At 48.4% G+C, this 17793-nt stretch overlaps 1 pseudogene; it reads right to left on the bottom strand.

Annotated features, from left to right (window-relative positions):
* Positions 1–17104, bottom strand: part of LOC136465935 (salutaridine reductase-like) — a 29460-nt pseudogene extending 12356 nt beyond the window's left edge.
* Positions 17105–17793: the final 689 nt, after the last annotated feature.

Raw genomic sequence — 17793 nt, 5'->3', positions numbered from 1 at the left:
ATCTCATAATCACTTTGATAAACTAGGTTAGCACTTAGGGTTTCATCAATTAACTAAAACCAAACTAGAGCTTTCAATCTCCCCCTTTTTAGTAATTGATGACAACCCTTTCACAAAGATATGAATTGAGATTTAATTGAATTCATGTTGCTTGCCCAAGCATATTTACCATGTGTAAAAGAATATGGACAAGTTTCATGAACTCCAAATGGTAGTAGTTTCTCCCCTTACATATGTGCTAAGAGTTTGGATTGTAGCTTGCACATATGCTTAGATAGGAAATATAGGAGTCAATTTCTACCAAATGATGCTAAGGTATAAGAGATGGACCTTTGAAGCGTGATACCAATCGGAGTGCACCAATATACCATCCTTAGCATCATTAGTGACTAGACATACACAAAAACTAGAATACCCCGTGAGATCAATATTACATGCAAGGGTCTAGTTTCCATAGAATGAACATAAGTCTAGTTACTTTAGCCTAAGCATGCTAGTTTTTCATTTCATCATTCAAACCTATAACTAGCATACACCACACAAGCATGGATATTGTAATTAAGAACTTGTACCATGCAAGCAAATATATGAAACATTCATTCAAATGCATCATACAAGTTTATGAGCTTGCTCCCCCTACTTGTGTGCTCAAAATTTTAATTGATCCTTTTCCTTTATCATATCTCTCCCCTATCACTCATATCTTTGTTTCTCTCCCCCTTTGTCAACAATTCGCACAAAAGGTGAGCTCAAATTATAGATAGGTTGGAGTGAAACCATGTGAAATGAGGATCATTTTCCCAATTTGGTTCAATCTAGATTACTTGCAAAAGATATTTAACTCGGTTTGATCCAAGGATAAGCTTCTTCACACCTCCAAATAAGGGTTATCTTGTACCATGTTGAGTTAAACACTTATAGCTCATTTTCTAAACCAAACACTAGGTTTACAAGCCCACAAACATGTCATATGCTACCACTAGATCATTTCAAACATACAAGCAATAGTGGTACCATACAAGCATCAAATTCATTTGATTTTCATGAATGAGCCTAGGACATGATAGGAATGACTAGATGCACTAAACAAGTCCTTAGCAATGGATGAATGACATGTCAATCAACTTTACCTTGCTTGGCTCGAAGGAGAGGCATGTCATATAGTGGGGGTGCATCCACACATATTGGAGAAGTCAAGTATGTTCAATTCATTTCTTAGCTTGCAAAATCTCTTCTCATCAAGTGGCTTGGTGAATATGTCGGCAAGTTGATCTTCAGTGCCCACACTCTCTATGCAAATGTCCCCCTTTTGTTGGTGATCTCTTATGAAGTGATGACGGACATCTATATGCTTTATTCTTGAGTGTTGAACTAGGTTGTTGGTGAGCTTCATGGCACTTTCATTGTCACATAGTAATGGCACTTGCTTGAACTTAATTCCAAAGTCACTCAAGGTAGCCTTCATCCAAAGTAATTGAGCACAACAACTACCGGCCGAAATGTACTCCGCTTCGGTGGTTGAAAGTGCTACACTATTTTGCTTCTTTGATGACCAAGACACAAGTGATCTTCCTAATAGTTGATATGTGCCCGATGTGCTCTTTCTCTCAACTTTGCATCCTGCATAATCGGAATCTGAATATCCAATCAACTCAAATCTTGCTCCTTTGGGATACCATAATCCAACATGTTGTGTATGCTTCAAATACCTCAATATTCTCTTAGTTGCCTTCAAATGACTTTCTCTTGGTGAGGCTTGAAATCTAGCACACATGCATACACTAAATATCACATCCGGTCTTGATGCGGTCACATAGAGTAGGCTTCCAATCATAGACCGATACATCTTTTGATCCACCATGTTTCCACTAGCATCACTATCTAAGCTTCCACTTGTCCCCATTGGTGTACTAATAGCTTTACTCTCATCCATTTCAAACTTCTTGAGCATGTCCTTAATATACTTGCCTTGACTCACAAATGTGCCATTCTTCATTTGCTTGATTTGAAGACCAAGGAAGTAACTAAGCTCTCCAATCATAGACATCTCAAACTCACTTGCCAAACTCCTCACAAAATTCTTGATTTGTTGATCCAAAGATGATATCATCAACATACATTTGCATTACAAATAAGTCATTTCCAAGCTTCTTGGTGAAGAGAGTGGTGTCAACATTTCCCATCTTGAATCCCTTAGAGAGTAGGAAATCCCTCAATCTCTCATACCATGCTCTAGGTGCTTGCTTCAATCCATACAAAGCCTTTCTCAACTTGTAAACATGGTTGAGTTTCTTTTCATCCTCAAAACCGGGAGGTTGCTCAACATACACAAGCTCATTGATGTACCCATTGAGAAATGCACTCTTCACATCCATTTGGTACAACTTGATGTTGTGGGCACAAGCATAGGCTAATAAGATCCTAATTGCTTCCAATCTTGCAACCGGGGCATATGTTTCTCCAAAGTCAAGACCTTCAACTTGAGTGTAACCTTGAGCCACTAATCTTGCTTTGTTCCTTATTACTATCCCATCTTGATCTTGCTTGTTCCGAAAGACCCACTTAGTTCCAATCACATTATGATCCTTAGGCCTCTCAACTAACTCCTATACTTGATTTCTTGTGAAGTTGTTTAGCTCTTCATGCATAGCATTGATCCAATCAACATCTCTCAAAGCTTCATCTATCTTCTTGGGTTCTATGGATGACACAAATGAGAAATGTTCACAAAATGAAGCCAATCTTGACCTTGTTTGCACACCTCTTGAAATATCACCAATAATAATGTCTAATGGATGATCTCTTGCAACATTGGTTGGTTGAAGCACTTGCACTTGATTGCTAGCATTTGATTGATCACTTGTTTGAGATGATGGACTAGCCATTTGATGATCTTGCACATTGCCATCACTAGTGCTTACTTGGATTTGATCATGAGAACCACTAGCTTGCACATTTGAGTTAGAGAGCACTTGATTCTTGTCATCTTCAACATCAATCACCTCTCTAGGCCTTATATCACCAATATCCATGTTCTTCATTGCATTGACTAATTGAGTGCCTCTCACAACATCTAGATTCTCATCTTCCTCTTGGGAACCATTTGTTTCATCAAATTCCACATCATGAACCTCCTCAAGAGTACCACTAGCCAAATTCCAAACTCTATAAGCCTTGCTAGTAGTGGAGTAACCAAGCAAGAAACCTTCATCACATTTCTTTTCAAACTTGCTCAATCTAGTGCCTTTCTTCAATATATAGCATTTACATCCAAAAACCCAAAAGTATGCTATGTTGGGCTTTCTCCCATTCAATAGCTCATAAGGTGTCTTCTCCATCATGGGATGACAATAGAGTCGGTTGCTATAATAGTAAGCCATGTTGATTGCTTCGGCCCAAAATGAATGACTCACATTGTACTCACTCAACATTGATCTTGCCATATCAATCAAGGTTCTATTCTTTCTTTCAACTAGCCCATTTGATTGAGGAGTATACTTGGCCGAGAATTGATGTCTAATTTCAAATTCATCACACAACTCATCAATTCTAGTGTTCTTGAATTCACTACCATTGTCACTTCTAACTTTCTTGATGGTTGTTTCAAACTCATTGTGAATGCCCTTGACAAATGATTTGAATGTTGCAAACACATCACTCTTGTCACCAAGAAAGAAGACCCATGTATATCTAGTGAAATCATCCACAATCACAAAACCATATTTGTTTCCACCAATGCTAGTGTATGTGGTTGGTCCAAACAAGTCCATATGTATCAACTCAAATGCCTTAGATGTGCTCATCATGCTCTTTTTAGGATGTGTGTTACCAACTTGTTTTCCGGCTTGACATGCACTACATAGCTTATCCTTCTCAAATGTGACATCTTTCAAGCCTCTAACTAAGTCATGCTTAATCAACTTGTTCAATTGTTTCATTCCAACATGACCAAGCCTTCTATGCCATAACCAACCTATGCTAGACTTAGTGATCAACATGTTGACGATTGAGCTTCTCTAGCATTGAAATCAACTAAGTATAGATTCTCATATCTAAATCCTTTGAATATCAAGTTAGAGCCATCTACACTTATGATCTCTACATCATCCACACCAAATATGCACTTGAAACCAAGATCACACAATTGAGCTACCAACAATAAGTTGAAGTTCAAGCTCTCTACTAGTAGCACATTGGAAATGCTCAAGTCATTGGATATTGCAATTTTACCAAGCCCTTTGACCTTGCCTTTGCCATTGTCACTAAATGTGATACTATCAATCCCATTGCTCTTGCTTTTATTGATTGAATTAAACATTCTTGAGTCACCGGTCATGTGTTGTGTGCACCCACTATCAAGCACCCAATGCCTTCCTCCGGCTTTATAATTTACCTACAAAAGAAGATCAATTCTTTTTAGGTACCCAAACTTGCTTGGGTCCTTGTAGGTTAGTCACCAAGGTCTTTGGTACCCAAATGGCCTTCTTCTTTGGGCCCACAATTGGTGTACCAATGAACTTAGCCTTCACACTATTAGCACCCTTATAAAGCATGTAACAAGAATCAAATTTGATTGAGGATACATTAGGTAGCTTGTTCTTGTTAGTCTTGCAATTTTGCTCTATATGCCCAACTTGCTTTCATCTATTGCAAAACCGACCATTGCCCTTCACAAAGCTAACTTTAGGAGTGACAAAGGCCGCCTTGCCTTTCTTGGGGGTATAGCCTAATCCCTCTTTGTTGAGAGAAAACCTTTGGCTACCCAAGCACTTTAGCAAGCAGGCATCTCCACCATAGGCATTGCCTAAGGCACGAGTGAGCTCATTCACCTCCTTATTGAGGGTCTCATTTTCCACTTTTAGCAATTTTTCACAAGTGAGACCATCACTCAAGGGTGAAGTGGTAGTGCTACAAGAAGTATTAGTGGGAGCAACAAAAATAGATTCACCAATAAGATCACATGTTAGTCCCACATCACATGTTATGATCACTTGCTCCTTCTTGGCTTCCTCCACTTTGACTTGCTCAATGAGAGAGGAGTGAGCCTTTTCAAGCTTAGAGTGAGCTTTGCCAAGCTTCCCATGGGATTCCATTAGCCTCTCATGAGTGGCATTGAGCTCATCAAGGGATTGCTCAAGAAATTTGACTTTCTTGTTCAATTCCTTGCACTCCTTTCTCTTCATCTCAAAGCAAGTATGCACTTGCTCACACATGTCCATGAGCTCCTCCTTGGAGTACTCCTCATCATCATCATCATCACTCCTACAAGCATCACTTTCACATTCATCATCATCACTCACATCATATTTTACCATGGTAGGTTTTGCCATGAGGCATGTCGATGGAGTGTCGAAGATGGAGAGCTTCTTGTTGATGGCGATGCTTGTTAGTGCTCTCTTGATGGATTTCTTGTCATCATCACTAGAGCTATCACCATCCGAGGAACCATCACTATCCCAAGTGACTACATAGCCTCCACCCTTCTTCTTCTTTTGGAAGGTCATTCTCTTCTCCTTCTTCTCCCTCTTTTCATTCTTATCTTTCTTGTGCTTCTCCTTCTCATCGTCATCATTATCACTATTGTAGGGACAATTTGCTACAACATGATCGGGGCTCTTGCAATTGTAGCATCTTCTCACATACTCTTTGCTCTTGGTGTGATCTCTTCTCTTTCTTGCACCATAGCCCTTCTTCTTCATGAATTTTCCCATCTTGCGGACAAATAGGGCCATAGCTTCATCATGAATATCACTAAGATCATCATCATCACTTGATTCTTTCTTGGACTTGCCCTTGTTCTTGGATGAAGATGAGCTAGCCTTGAATGCTATACTCTTCTTCTTGTTGTCTTCTTCCTTCTTGTCATCCTTGTCATCCCCCTCCCTTTCCACACGGTATGTCTCTTGGGTCATGACATCACCTAGTACTTGGTTGGGGGTAATCTCCTTCAATCCTCCTCTTATGATGAGCAATCTCAACATCTCAAATCTTGGAGGTAGGCACATCAAGAACCAATGAGAGACATCATCATCCTTGATCTTTTCTCCCAAAGCCTTCAAGTCATTGACAATTACTTGTAGCTGATGGAACATCTCCGGAATGCTCTCATCATCCTTCATCTTGAAACTTGTCAACTTGTCCTTGAGGATGTACAACTTAGCACTCTTCACTACCGGTGTGCCCTCATATGTTTCCTCCAATCTTGTCCACACCTCATTTGCACTTTCACAATCCTTGATTTGCTCAAACACTTTGGAATCAATGGCATTGTATATGGTGTTGAGGGCCATTGTGTTGCATTGCTTGTTGGTCTTATCTTGGTTGGTGGGATTGTTGGGATCAATGACAGCATAATCATTTTCGGTCACTTCCCATACTTGATCATTGATTGAACCAAGATACATCCTCATCTTTCTCTTCCAATAATCATAGCATGTGCCATCAAAGAATGGTGGTTTGCCCCCCACATGGTTGAACACAACTTGAGCCATAATTTGACACCGAGGTTGTTAAGCCTTCAATCAAACGGTGACCACGGCTCTGATACCACTTGAAAGGTCCTAATATGGCTAGAGGGGGGTGAATAGCCGATTTAAAAATCTACAAATCAACTAGAGCAATTTGATTAGTATGACAAATATCATAATGCAAACTTGCTCTAGCTCTACAAGGGTTACAAGCCACCTATCCAACAATTCTAGTTGCAATGATTACTTAGGCACATAAACTTGCTACTCTAAAGAGCTCAACTAGATGAATGTAAATAATAAAGTAAGCTCTCAATTCTAATTACACTAAAGAGCTTGTATCAACTAGTTTGCAAGAATGTAAATAAGTGAGTAGGGTGATTATACCGCCGTGTAGGGGATGAACCAATCACAAGATGAATATATAGCCAATCACCGGGAGAATGCCAAAGACAAGAGACAATCAATTTTCTCTGGAGGTTCACGTGCTTGCCAACACGCTACGTCCCCGTTGTGTCAACCAACACTTGGTGGCTCAGCGGCTAAGAGATGTTTCACAAACCTCGTCCACATGATAGGACACCGCAAGAACCGACCCACAAGTGAGGTAACTCAATGACATGAGCAATTTACTAGAGTTACCTTTCGGTACTCCACCGGGGAAGGTACAACTCCCCTTACAATCACCGGAGATGGCCACGAACAATCACCAACTCGTGCCAATCCTCCACCGCTGCTCCAACCATCTAGGTGGTGGCAACCACCAAGAGAAACAAGCGAAATCCACAGCGCAACACGAATACCAAGTGCCTCTAGATGAAATCACCCAAGCAATGCACTTGGATTCTCTCCCAATCTCACAATTATGATGGATCAATGATGGAGATGAGTGAGAGGGCTTTGGCTAAGCTCACAAGGTTGCTATGTCAATGAAAATGTGCAAGAGACTGAGCTTGAGCCGGCTATGGGGCTTTAAATAGAAGCCCCCATCAAATAGAGCCGTTATACCCCTTCATTGGGCATAACGCGGACTGACCGGACGCTGTAGTCCAACTGACCGGACGTAGCACCGGACGCTCCGGTCGTGAATACCGGACGTGTCTGGTTGCCCCTAGACTGCCACATGTCCAGTTCAAACCATCATAGCCATTGCTACTTAATCTGCCGACGACCAGACGCTCACATCGGACGCATAGACTTAATTGATCGGACGCAGCACCGTCGAGTCCGATCGAGTCCAGTAAGCCACCAGGGCCGACCGAACGCGTCTGGTAGAAACTGACCGGACGCTGAGCCTCAGTGTCTGGTCAAGTATAGTAAGCACCCATGGATGACTGGACGTGTCCGGTCACATCGGATCGGACGCTGCCAGCGTCCGATCGACTGCATTGCCGAACACTACTTTCGCTGAATCATATCGGATGTGTCTGGTGTGGCGACCGGATGTCCGGTCGCTGAGTACGTCGCCGAATACCGGACATGTCTGATAACCATACCGGACGCGTCTGGTCACTCTATAAACAACGCGACTCACTCCTTTTCGACTCTATCTCCTTCACCCTTGCTTAAATGTGCCAACCACCAAGTGTATCACCTTGTGCACATGTGTTAGCATATTTTCATAAACTTTGTCAAGGGTGTTAGTACCCCACTAGATCCTAAATGCATATGCAATGAATTAGAGCATCTAGTGGCACTTTGATAATCGCATTTCGATACGAGTTTCATTCCTCTTAATAGTACGGCTATCTATCCTAAATGTGATCACACTCGCTAAATGTCTTGATCACCGAAACAAAATGGCTCCTACAATTTTACCTTTGCCTTAAGCTTTTTGTTTTTCTCTTTCTTCTTTTCCAAGTTTAAGCATTTGATCATCACCATGTCATCACCATTGTCATGATCTTCACCATTGCTTCATTACTTGGAGTAGTGCTACCTATCTCATAATCACTTTGATAAACTAGGTTAGCACTTAGGGTTTCATCAATTAACCAAAACCAAACTAGAGCTGTCACTCAAGCTCCTGGATAGGCAGAATAGATGTCAAGCACTACGAGAAAACACAGGAAAAGACGACACAGCATAAGAAAAGAAGGTGCGTACCTGGGCAACACCGGGCAGATCATCAGCCACGATGGACAGCGCTGTCCACAGCAACCGCTTCGCTAGCTGGCGGAATTGCTCGAAGGAGCCCCAGTGCCCCCCTCGACCATGTCCTCAAGGGCGAATAGAGGCTCCCCCTCAGGGTCGTCCCGGCTCTGCCATAAGATATGCAGGCTATCCCACCCATGGGGCTCGGGTTGTACCCGGATGAGGGCCGAGCTCCCCTCGCTAGAAGTCGGAGCTAGCTGCTCCGTGGTACTGGCTGCCTCGGCGTCCGCCACCTCCTTCCCCCGGGAAGCATCGTCGGAGGAGATTGAATGAACCTCCACCTCCCGGGCGCTCTCTTGTGACGGCGGCGGGTCTTGGACCGGGGGCAGTACCGAAGCTTGCCCCGCCTCCATCTTTGCATCCTAGGCCGCCAGCTCCACCGCACCTAAGCTGACCTCCGCCACCTCGGCCTCGGTGGCCATGGAAGCCCCGGCCTCTGCCACCTCGGCCTCGGTGGTCCTAGGAGCCTCGGCGTCCGCCACCTCGACTTCAAAAGCCCTAGAAGCCCCGGCCTCCGCTGCCTCGGCCTTGACTTCACCTGGCTTGAGGGCCTCGGCCTCATGGGGCGTAGGTGCCTCCTCTCCCACCTACTTCGTGGCCGCCTCGGTAACCTCTCCTTGGGCGACCGGCTCCTTTGGGTCGGCCCTGGCCGATGCTGCGCCACGCTGTATGGCGGCCTACGCCTCCACCACCCATCGGGCGGTAGAGCTAGTGCTCACCTTGAGCACCTTATGTGGTGCTAGGGCAGGCGCTTCTGCCTGATGCTTCCGGCTGAAGACGAAACACTTACTTGGTCAGCATACGACCAAAGAACGAGTGGAAGATGCTGAAAACTCCACTGACAAAGCACTTACCTCGAGTAGGGACACAATAACTTCTGCACTACATCCCTCGTCCTCTGCAACAGCAGTGGCGGCGGTGGTGGCACAGCCCCCGTGTCCGTCGGTGCCGGCTAGCCCTCATCGGACCCCAGCGCCTCCTCGGCCCTCTATGGAAATGGTTGGGCCACCCCCGCCGTCGCCTGCTCCACCTCCGCTGTCAAGCCCATCGGGCTGATGGCGCGCTTCCCCAATGCCCGTGTCTCAGGCGTGTTGGCCTCGGCCCTAGGGCGGGCGATCGCCATCCCCGAGGCGTCCACTCCTCCTCCTCCTGGAGACGCCAGGCCGCTCATCGATGCCTCGGGCATGGTCCCCCTGACGTCAGGGAGATGGTCCAAAGGACCCTGCCCCACCTCGCTCTCATTGTCATCGCTCGAAGAATCCATCAACGACGGTGATGGAGACGGCTGCACTGGGAGACCGTCGTGCCTCTATGGCCAGCGACGTTTCTCCAGCTCGTTGTGCTCGAGGCTCTTCCTCTTGCGCCTTGCCTCCTCAGCATCCTTCCACTCCTTGTACACCTCGGCATGCGCCCTATTCGCCGCCCGTCGCTCTGTGTCCTCAAGAATGGGCGGCAGAGAGGCTCGCACATCCCTTATCCCCTGTAGGAACGGCAAACGCAAATAAGGGAACAGATTGAAAATGTAAGGAGCGAGGAGGCCTCGGGGGCCATAGCGGCGCGTGACTTACCAGAGAGATGTACCCCCATGATGGGCACATCGGGAATGGGGTCAGCTCATAGCTCCTTTGCCACCCCTCCACCGTCTCTCTCACTCGACGTAGAACCTCCTTGTCAGAAAGGGTGACAGCAGACAACCGGATGCCGTTGATCGGCTCACCCAATGTCATCTCGAATAGGTGTTGCCGCTGAGCCATCAGTGGCAGCAGCCTCCGGTAGTGGAATGCCACCACGACCATAGCCGCCGTAAGGCCATAGCTGCATAGCCTCTCCAACGCCTTTAGGAGCGGCTGTAGCTTGGGCTAATCAACCACCGGGACACCGTACCTCCACCTCTCTGGCTGGCTCTCCACAACCCACCCGGTATATGGGGGAAGCCCGCCGTCATCGTTGTGGAGGTAGAACCAGCTATTGTACCAGTGGCGGTTGGATGACGCGAGCTAGGCCGGGATGTAGAAGGGCTGCCTATCTTGGCGTACTTGGAGAGTGCAGCCGCTGGCCCTCAACGCCTTCCGCGTGCCCGTCGTGCCCGTCATCTTGGTGTTGAGCCCTGCCCGAAAGAAGTGGAGCCACAGCTCCTAGTGGGGGCAATGCCCAGGTACCCCTCGCAGACAGCGATGAAGATGGCCACCTGCACGATGGAGTTGGGGTTGAAGTTGTGGAGCTCCACGCCAAAGTAATGCGGGAGCGCCCACATGAACTGGTCCATCGGCAAGCCAAGACCGTGCTCGTAGAAGGCCACGAAGCTCACGATGTAGCCATCGTGTGGCCTCGGCTCCGGCTCGCCCCCTCGGAGCAATCCACTCCGGTCTGTTGGGGTCGGTAACTGGGTGGAGGAGACCATTGTCGATGAGCGACTACAGCATCGCCACAGACACATCAGACGGACCCCAAGGATCCGCCTGGACGACAACAGCACCGCCGGCCATGGGTACGGTGGAGAATGCGGCTACGGCGGTAAGGCGTGCTCTCGCTATCTCTCTCTCTCTCTCCTTTCCTCCCCCTTCTCCCTTCTTCTCCCCGATGCTCTCTGTTCTTAGCAACCACTCAAAGGCAGAGAGGGCGAATGTAGGCAGGCAAGGTAAGGAGGGGCAGGGCAAGGCTCGTCATGTATTTATGAGGGAGGGAAGGTGGCGAAATGGACGGGCAATGAAACCGGGGAAGTTTCCCTCAGATCTAGCACAGTTAATCCAGATCTGACTAAACCACCCACGTATCCACCTTTTCCTTATTAATCACGCACGCACAGTAACATCCCATCCACGAACGTCGCATCGCATCCGACCACAGCGATGGTAGGCGCCGTTCCGTCTCCCCGAGGAACCGCCTCAAAAGGCGCACCCACTGTTGTTAGCTGATGGGAGGAGAATATCCCCCACCTGTTTCCTTTTAGATGAAGGAACTGGGTACCGAGCCTGTTATGGTCTAGAGGTTCAAAGGCTGGCCCCCCGAAGGTCTCAACAGCCACCCCAGGACAAATAGAGTCAGGGATGACCATGGGCAAGTCCGTACATGGCTGAGGCCCAAGCAAGCGATTGCTTGGGATGCCCTAAGTTGTGTCTGAGACCGGCAAGGAGGTCTCTGAATGGGATCCCACCGTAGGGAGGCACCGAGCCCCCGGGGCTAATCAAACAGCCCTGGGACCCACTAGAGAAGCCCTCTGGTACTTTTGGAGTGCGTCTCTGGACCACTAGCCGACCCCTATTGAATGGGGCACGGGCCTCCACTTGGACTTACCCGATAACAGCTCACCGGAGGTGTCACTGCTCGCGCCCACCGAGGGTAGCCTGGCATACTTCACCCCTCCTTCTGAACGAAAAGGATGCGCGAGGGCCGCACAAAAAAGCCAGGGAAACTCCTGATCGCCCTCTTGCTTCAAGCAGAGGCTCGGGGGCTCTTCCTACAAACAAGCCGAGGCCTAGCAACCTGAACTCGCACTCGGGGGCTTGGCAAACGTGATAAAAGGCACCGAGCCCGTTACGGTCTAGGGGTTCGAAGGCTGGGCCCCCGAAGGTCTCGACAGCCGCCCCAGGACAAATAGAGTCAGGGATGACTATGGGCAAGCCCATACATGGCCGAGGCCTAAGCAAGCAATTGCTTGGGATGCCCTAAGTCGTGTCCGAGACCAACAGGGAGGTCTCTGAATGGGATCCCACCGTAGGGAGGCACTGAGCCCTCGAGGCCAATCAAACGGCCCTAGGACCCACTAGAGAAGCCCTCTGGTACTTTTAGAGTGCATCTCTAGACCGCTAGTCGACCCCTATCGAATGGGGCATGGGCCTCCACTTAGACTTACCCGAAATAGCTCACCGGAGGTGTCACTGCTCGTGCCCACCGAGGGTAGCCTGGCATACTCCGCCCCTCCTTCCGAACGAAAAGGATGCGCGAGGGCCACACAAAAAAGACAGGGAAACTCCTAATCGCCCTCTTGCTCCGAGCAGAGGCTCAGGGGCCCTTCCTGCAACCAAGCCGAGGCCCAGCGACCTGAACTCGCACTCGTGGGCTCGGTAAACGCGATAAAACCCCTCGCTCAACATGAGAAAAGCCCCTAGAGGAATAAACCCACTCCTCCAGGGCCTCGGGGGCTACACCCGGTGGGTGCGCTCACGCGGACCCACTGAGGCTTCGAGTATGAAATACCATCCCGCTAGGAGCTGCCGCGAGCCAAGTCTTGTCAAAACTTCAGGAAGAGCTCTCACACTCTCCCCGAGGCTCGGGGGCTACTGTCGGGTACCATAAAAAGGGGTCCCCTAAGCAAGAACCGAAAAATCGCTTAGACCTTGTGAAAATTGGAGCCAAGAGACAACCACCAGCAAACCCCCACCTTATCCGAGGCTCGGCTGGACCGCCCTGCCCACCTCGAACAATATCCGGACTCACCCGAAGCGGGCTCGGCCCAAAATGGAACCACGAGGCCTCAGACGAGGTACCGATTCTCCGACTCGCTCGAGGCCCCGCTCGTAAGGCCTCGGATGAGGTACCGATTCTCCGCCTCGCCCGAGGCCCCGCACGTAAGGCCTCGGACAAGGTACCGATTCTCCGACTCGCTCGAGGCCCCGCACGTAAGGCCTCGGACGAGGTACCGATTCTCTGACTCGCTCGAGGCCCCGCCCGTAAGGCCTCGGACGAGGTACCAATTCTCCGCCTCGCTCGAGGCCCCGCCCGTAAGGCCTCGGACGAGGTACCGATTCTCCGCCTCCGCCTTGACCGACTTCTCTGACAGGACATCACGTCCAACTAACGTGTTCAACCACTCCCGCGACGTCAGCCGAACGACGGCTCGATACAGCGGAGTGGCCGACGAGACATGAGTCACATCAACGTCATGTCGTCCGGGACAGGACGGGGCAGGGGTTACCGGCCGCTGTGCTCGGCGCTGTGCCCACGACTGACACCCGTGCTGCACTGTGCTGCCTAACCCCTGCTCCGAGGACAGCGCGGCGTGGAGAGTCATGTCCGGGTCCCTGTAGCCTTGGAATCGACGTACAAAGGCCAACTGCTCCCTCCGAGCCTCGGCTATCCGCTTCGGGGTCCCTGTAGCCTCGGGACTTGCGCCCGCCGAGCCCCCCACAATGGTTCAGCCTCTGCATCGACCAGGCCTCGGCTCTCTACGTTGTCAACATACAGCGACCGGCACGTCATCTACAGTACGCACCATACCCTGCGCCAAACCACAGGAGCTCCCACGTCGCACAAGATCAGGCGTGACCAGCGCGTCGCTCCAGTGCACCGAGTACAAGGCCGCTCCACCAACCATGCCACCACAGTGATGAGCTACAGGGCTCGGACATGCCGTCACTGCTCACAGAACGCCACGTAGCAAATCCATGTACCGCCCCCGTGCCTCCCTTCGACTATAAAAGGGAGTGACCGGGGCCGCTTCTGAGGAGACGGACACACACAGACCCACATGGGCAAGCAACACACAACGCTCTGTAACGTACACACTTCCTCACCGTAAGAGATCAGCATCTCAAGCAACCCACGCCACTCCACGCAGAGATCTGGGACTAACTCCCTCTCTCGCTCAGCTTGTAAGCCCCTACTACAAGCACCTCGGTGCAAGGAATACAAGATCGCTTTCTCAGACTGGACGTAAGGCACCTATTGCCTGAACCAGTATAAACCTTGTGTCTCTTTGCATCACCATCTAGGATTAGAGACACGCAGTACACTCTCACTAGTCGGTTGAGGATCCGGCAGACCCAAAACACCGACACCTTCCATGGGCTGAGAACAGTAGGAGAGGAAGAAGTGCTTCTGTGACAATTTTGGTGCCATGGTAGTTTGTTCTCAAGACCTCCTCTGCTTGGTCGTAAGGGTCTGTGGTGTACCTCCTGATCCTTTCTAGCCTTTCCTTTTCATTCATGCCTGCAAGCTATTTCCACGCAGGGAAAATTGTTAGTCTCTTTCATAGTAGGAGGTATCAAGAAGATAAATATACAAAAATTCTCTAAGCAAACATGTATAAATAACTGAAAGTAAAGTTGAATTGCTTATGAAGTTACAAACTAACCTCTAACTTAAAAGATTCTGGATCACTGATTTCTGTTATGGACCCGACAAATGCCCGCATTGTTGACCTGAAAATAATCAAAGCAGCAACTACCAATGATTCATGATCAAATCCGAATCAACATCCTTCACATGTAGTGCAGTGACGTTGCAAAGGGAAATTATTAAGAAACGAAGGCAGTACCAATATATCCAGTTTGCCAAATTTTTCCCGGATAAAATCAGCGAGACGTGCAGTGCTAGAGAGATCTCCAACCTCCAGTTGATGAAACAGAACGTATGATAGCCCCTGCGCTGCAAGATTTTTGACCGCTTCTGCACCCCTCTTCGCGTCCCTCGCTGTCAATATTACCGTGACCCTTTGGAAGCAAGTTGCCTGCATATTTCTAATCCAATTCCTATATTCCCTCCTGTAACAACGGCAACCCTAAAAGAAAAGAAATAGATATTCTCAATTCTTTAGGATACACATCAAAAGACAAAAGATCTATTAATAATTTTCTCATATATACATACTTTTGAATTGGAATATAAATTGCTTATACAACTATTTTCTAAATGAGAGCATGTATTTAAGAAGAAAACAGAGATGCCGAAATGCTCACTCTTGTTCATATGTATGGTGGAGAGCTTATGGTGTGCGAGTCGGTGTGTTTTTTCTGAAGCAATGCTAAGAGAGCTTATGGAGAGACCAGAGTCGTGAATGTATTGATGCGCCACCAGCACCAGGAGCTTAGCTATATATAGTAATAAGTACTAGTAGAGTGGTAGTGTTCTTGCCTGTGGGCTCATGTCAGGTAGCGTCACCCCTCCCGTCGTGCCGATAATTTTACACACTACTAGTAGTGCGTCACCGCTCCCGGTTTTCAAAAAACGTGCGATGACTCGAAAGTACTGTACTAATGGAATGCTACACTCCTATAGAGTATTTGCATCCTGTGACTAAAATTTAGGAGATATCATGTGAGAATGTCACGTGAGATGTTTGGATACTAATAAAAAAATAAATTACAGAATCCGTCGGTACTCTACGAGACGAATTTATTAAGCCTAATTAATTCATCGTTAGAACATTTTTACTGTAGCACTGCGTTGTCAAATTATGGACTAATTAGGCTTAAAAGATCCGTCTCATAAATTAGTCGCAAACTGTGCAATTAATTTCGTAATTAGTCTATATTTAATACTCCATACATATATTAATTATTCAATGAAACAATGACTAAAATTTAGAAGAAAAACCAAACACCCCTATGTGCAAACGCCGTTTGGTAACGAAAGTCATACGGCACGACACCGGAGCAGCCAACCTTTGACTTCCAAAGATGTGACAACATGAAAATCGGGCTCTACTAATAAAGGCATGTTTAGATTTTAAAAAAATTTGTGCAGTACTCGTTACATTGAATTTTGCGGCATATGCATGGAGTACTAAATATAGATAAAAAAAACTAACAGCCTGTTCGCTTGTTGGTTTCAGTCAGCCCAAACCAGCCAGCCAACAGTGTTTTTCTCTCACAACAAACCAGCACCAGCCAGCCCAAACCAGCCCAGAATTCAACCAGCGAACAGGCTGTAATTGCACAGTTGGGTAAGAAATCGCGAGACGAAACTTTTGAACCTAATTAGTCCATAATTAGACACTAATTGTCAAATACAAACAAAAGTGCTACGGTAGCCAAAATCTAAAAATTTTTAGATCTAAACGGGGCCTAATTTTCTGACAGCGAGAAGATATTATAAAATATTTGGTGCAACAAATTCAAAGCAGACAATTTCTTCCACGCCATCGATGAGCTCCTCTTTATGGTGACCTTTCAATCAGTGTTGACAGTTTAGGATCAGGTGAGCTGAGCTTCTCCCTCCCTCGCAACCGCCGCTGACCGCCCGGCCGGTCCCGGCGTCCACCTCCGTAGCGCCGGTGGCCTCCTGGCCCCGGTGTAGCTTCTACCTGCGAGCTGCAATAAGGACCGGCGGTGCAAGGTCACTCAATATTGTCAGCTCATCTTCCGTGATCCCAACACTTCTACATCCGCTGCACCGGAACATAGCGGACCTTTTTGTTTCAAAAAAGGAACACAAGTAATACAAACTTAGGCAACAAACGCTAGGTAGAAAAATGTATCACAAGTTCTTACATATGAAATAACTTTGACTAATCGACTAATATTATTGCAGTTCTAAAGACTTGGCTAGGCATCGAAAACAACTGACATGGCTGCGCAGTTCAGGCCCAGATTCTCAAATGTCGCACCACCATCGTCCTGTATCGCCTCCAATGCGCGTCCAGCGAATCCCATGATTCGGATCACCTTCTTCTACTCCGCATGCCCTTCGCCACGCAGGACCGATCCAGAGAACACGAAGAGAGACACGACGCTCCGCTTGCAGCCGAACTCTTTGGCGACCATGGTGCCGCAGGGAATGGAATCCATTCATAGCTTGTACATCTTCTCGCCTACCATGGGCTTGTCGTCATCTACCAGCTCATCGTTAGTCTCTCTCACTTACGAGCAGACTCCACTCGTCAGCCTCACGGCCTGCTTCTTCTTTCTCTCGCAGCACCTCTTCCTCTTGCTTGGGGCTCGCCGGCGGCCGAGAAGGAAAGGGCGAGGCCATGGCAGAGCTCGCGCCCACGCCCGTGCGGTGGCGGACCCCCCCCCCCCCCCCCCCCCCCCCACGCGCTCGCGAGGCCGCACGCGCGCCATCCACGAGCGCCGCCTTGCTCCCATGGCTTTCTTCACGGGCTTCTCCATCGTCTTCACTCCGCCGAGCGTAGAGCTGTAGAAGGACAAGCAGCTGGTACCGATGGTCTGGATCCCACCGCAGCGACGCCTCGGGAGCAGGACAGCACGTGCAGTCGCGAAGACCGAGCCGTGACAGTAGAGTGGAGTTCACGCTAGCCCGTGCGGCGGTAGAGCTCGCACTCACCCGCGCGTCGGAGCGGAGGAGCTCCTGCTCGCCCTGTCCTCCGGCGTCCTCCACGCTCTCCCTGCACCCTCCGGCATCCTCCGCGCTGCGCTCTCCCCGCGTCCACCGCGCGCCTGCTCACTCCACGGGTAGAGAATAGACGTTTGATACTAGGTTAAAATGGGCTAGT

This window comes from Miscanthus floridulus, chromosome 7, assembly GCF_019320115.1.
Source record: "Miscanthus floridulus cultivar M001 chromosome 7, ASM1932011v1, whole genome shotgun sequence".
In the NCBI taxonomy this organism is placed as follows: Eukaryota; Viridiplantae; Streptophyta; class Magnoliopsida; order Poales; family Poaceae; genus Miscanthus; species Miscanthus floridulus.
The sequence above is the reverse complement of the archived record's forward strand: the minus strand, read 5'-3'. Positions and strand labels throughout refer to the sequence as shown.